The 4,082-nt window shown below is 32.7% G+C and overlaps 1 long non-coding RNA gene across 3 annotated transcripts; it reads left to right on the top strand.

The window, feature by feature from the left end:
- The first annotated feature begins 480 nt into the window (after positions 1-480).
- On the top strand, positions 481-3,235 carry LOC138908918 (uncharacterized). Of its 3 annotated transcripts, none has more exons than XR_011415330.1 (3): positions 486-558; positions 1,042-1,812; positions 2,917-3,235. It is a non-coding gene; the product is annotated as an uncharacterized lncRNA (long non-coding RNA). The 3 variants fall into 3 exon arrangements; XR_011415329.1 differs by having other exon boundaries at positions 501-1,497; positions 1,597-1,812; XR_011415328.1 differs by having other exon boundaries at positions 481-1,812.
- The last annotated feature ends 847 nt before the right edge of the window (positions 3,236-4,082 follow it).

The raw sequence follows: 4,082 nt of genomic DNA, 5'->3' as shown, positions 1-4,082 counted from the left end.
TTACATTCATAGTTGAGGCTCATGCACTTGTGACACCGGGTTTTGGGGTGATTATGGGTTGTCCTGTATTGAAATTGTTAAAAAATATTATTATTTACTCTGTAAATTCCATCTTTTACTATTTAATTGAAGGAAATATGATTTCAAAAATATTAAAATGAGAACCAAATTAAGGATTTATTTTTGGCTTGCTTGACAGCGGTGTCTGGCGCCATCACGGCCTTTAACGGATTTTGGGTCGTGACAATCGGGAGTCTCAATTTGTTCTTTTGATGTATTATCTATTAAAATTACTATCCTTAAACAAGGGATTATTGGGTAGGTTTATATGAATTCTTCATTTTAGGAGTTAAAACAGATAAAAATTAAAAAGGTATCATGTTTTACCCATATCTTATCAAGAGGTTATTTGCTAGATGTATTAGATTATGTTTAATGTCTTTTATTACCCCTCTACGATATCTCAATATTCTAGACGTTATGTATGCACAAATGTACTTTGTTCTAATTGGTTTTATAGAATAATGTAGCTCTCATGAGAGTTAACGACGGAAGATAGTAAGAATTCTATTGTTGTGATTGGTGATATACTGTTTTATTTTCCTTTTTGCACAGATAGATCAGAAACTATCACAAGATACTAGGGAAGCTATTTATAGTGTAGTGCAAAAGCTAAATACTAATCTTCTTGTACTAAATTTTCATGAAACTTGAAAGCTTAATAAATATGTTTTCTATCCATGATGTTGTTGTTGTTGCAATTGTTGTATAAGTTTTTGCTGCTGAGAATTACTTAGTTCATCTTCAATGGGATTAGTTTTATTGTTAATTGGTCTTCTTATTCTCTTCAAGATTCTTATGTCTATATCATTAAGATGATGTTCGATAGAGGAAAATTAGTTTGTAACATATAACTTGATTATCAGCATAGAGTTTGGTGGAGAATTTCTTAAGCTTACATTGGAGGTAGGTTTATACATTAAAATACTTAAGATACTTATCTGGTCCGCTTGTCTCCTAATGTGTTGATATTTATAATAGGTTCTCGATGCAAATAGCTGCCATGAACAAGCTACATAAACGCCATGAATGCCATTTCAAAGTAAAGATTCCTTTTTTTTCTATTTAAATTTATACTGCTTATTTCTGTTCTGCAACTTGCTATCTCTATAATATCCATGGTATAACAAGAGAAACATGTAGTAGTTAACTTCTTGGTTTTAGTCATGTTGCTCGTTTGTTAGGATAGCGATGTTAACCAATTCTAAAACTTCTAACTTCTTTAATATGATTGGAGCTATGATGTAATGTGTTGGTGAATACAATACGAGTTGCTTATTTTCCCTTTTCTTTTCTTTATCCACTTTCATTCACATTGTATTTCTGCCTTGTTTTTATTCTATTGTTCATCTTTTTCTTCCTTCTTGAGTTCGATCAATAGCATATGCAGAATTGAGTTTGTCCAACATTCTCCCAGTGATGTGAACAAGCTTTTGGGTAATTAATTTTAAATAGATATTTTTTCCCACGATCATATATTCGTACATGTATATTCTTCAGAGTCACTCCTTATTGGAATGTATCTTCTTATTCTAGTTATGAAGATTACGACGATGGTCCACTACCCAAGGCGAGAAAGATCAGAAGCACCAAAGCTGCTATTACTTCTCCTAGTTTGACTCTATCAAGTACCAAAGCGGGAAGTAGAAAGGAAATAGACATACATATGATAGAGAACTGTGAGAAACTCAAAATTGGAGGCATGGATACATCTGAACCTCATTCAAGTGTTAAAAGGAAAAATCCATCAAGGTATTGAGGTCTTTACTCTGCTTCTAATTTTTTTATATATTTGATTAGTGTTTATGGTTCTAGTGACATCTTACTAAGCCTTGAAATTTACATTAATTTCTATTACAATGGTAGGAGGCCATGTCTATGCATTATCGAATAAGTTGTAAACAATAAGTATCATCTCAGCACTCCCTTGTTAACTTTTAAGTAGGAATTGCTAGGATTACTGTTTAATTGTCCAAAAACAAAAACTTGTTTGTATTTATACTGATCTAATATGGTAATGTCTTCTAAAAGAAAAGATTTTAGAAAGTCAAATAAGAAAAAATTATACAGAAATTATCAATATTTGTTTATCTTACTTCATAAAAACAATTATCAGTATTTGTTTACCAGCAAGCATCAAACATTTCATTCTAGTGACCGGATATAAGTAAATATATAAAGTATAAAAAGAATCAAGTAATGCCATCTATCATATTGACCGGACAACTAAAAATAAAAATTTTATTATATTTTTAGCTTTGTCCCGATTCAGATTATATTTTTTACCATTTCACATAGTTGCAAATGAGTGGCAGCCTTAGCATGTGGTCTTGTTAGTATAGAGGACAAAAATAATAAGTTTTGTGAAAAAAGTAACTTAAAATTGTAGTTGTCACATAGTATAGATCTATGTTGCTCGGACTCTCCAAAACAGCTTCCGCACCCGTATCGGATCCTCCAAAAATAAATTATTTTTGGAGGATCCGACACGCACCCGTCCATATTTTCGGAGAGTCCGAGCAACATAGGTATAGATTGTTGAGATCCTCAAAGATCGACCTTATGTTGTTAATTAGATTTTGTTCTGAGGTTCTTTATTTGTGTGTGTTGTGTTGGTTTCAAAGTATGCACGCAAAACATATAAGTGAATGAGGAACACAATGCGCTGACAGTTAGCACTTACCAAATTCGTGAGTGCATGCTTTGTTGCTAAATTTCATAAGTTTCCGTGGGAGTTCTTAAGTCTATTTTATGATTATCAGTTTTAAAGTAATTGTGCAATTATCACACTATTCATAGCTTGCCACTACAACAAAATAAATACTAATTTTGTGCTTTGATTTGTTTCCTATAAAGGTAGTGCAGTATACAAGGCATATAACTCAGGAGACTAGTGGCGAGGTAGTATATGGCATGAGAAGGCAAACAACTATTCTTTGAACGCTTGACTAGAGATTAAGTAGTTGTTCAGATATCTGGCATGTGAAAAATTTCATCATGATCAAGAGTTGGAGAAACTTTCATGGCGCCATTTATATATAGTATTATAGCTATTTTATAATGCCAGTTATTAGACGACAAATTACGCTAGTTATTAAATTCAAATATGTTACCTTTTTGGTTATGTTGTTGACACTTTAAAATTATGAAATAGTGAATTTTGTTGTGTATTTAATTAAGTGTAATAAGTTTTTTGAGATTGATTCTTATTCTTATTATAATTAAATTACAATATGGATAATGTGCATTAAATATTATGAAAAGAACCTTTCTTAATGCTTACTAGCAATAAGAAAGTTCATAAGAAGTCCTCTTTTGCCGGCAATTAGATGGATTTTTACCGGACATAACAAAAGCCTATGAACAAAGGCTAACTCATATATAGTTTTATAGCCCATAACATTTACCGCTAAAAGGGCTCTTTTTACCGTCAATTGATAGGTCTTTATCGGCAATAACAAAAGTCATAAAATGTATAATATTGGATATCTTAGGGGAGTTTTAGTGGCCATTTTAATTGCCGGTATATATTTACCGCTAAAACTTAAGTACTTTTAGCGGCATTAAAAGGGATCTTTACCAGCAGTTCGTGCAATGGCCGCTAACGCCTTTAGTGATGCTGGCTACACCGGCAAAAAATTAATTGTCGGTAAATAGTTTAGCGACAAATCGTATTGCCGCTAAAGAGCATATTAATTGCTGCTAAAAGACTTTTATTGTACTAGTGTCCAGGTATGATTCTAGACCCGTTTGAGGATGAACGTTTGTTTAAGAGGGGAGAATGTAACGACCTGATCAGTCGTTTTGAGTATTATAGCCATGTTCCCCCATTTATTGCTTATTCTGTGCTCACTTGTTGTTATGTGACTTGCCGGGGTGGTCGATTTGGTTCCAGGGATATTTCGAAATTAGTTGGGACACTTAGTCCCAAGGATAGAATCCTAAGTTGAAAGAGTTGACCGGATGTTGACTTATGTGTAAATGACTCAGGAATGAAGTTTTAATGGTTCTGATAGCTCCGT

Source organism: Nicotiana tomentosiformis, chromosome 4 (assembly GCF_000390325.3).
Source record: "Nicotiana tomentosiformis chromosome 4, ASM39032v3, whole genome shotgun sequence".
Taxonomy (NCBI): Eukaryota; Viridiplantae; Streptophyta; class Magnoliopsida; order Solanales; family Solanaceae; genus Nicotiana; species Nicotiana tomentosiformis.
This window is presented reverse-complemented; position numbering and strand designations above follow the sequence as displayed.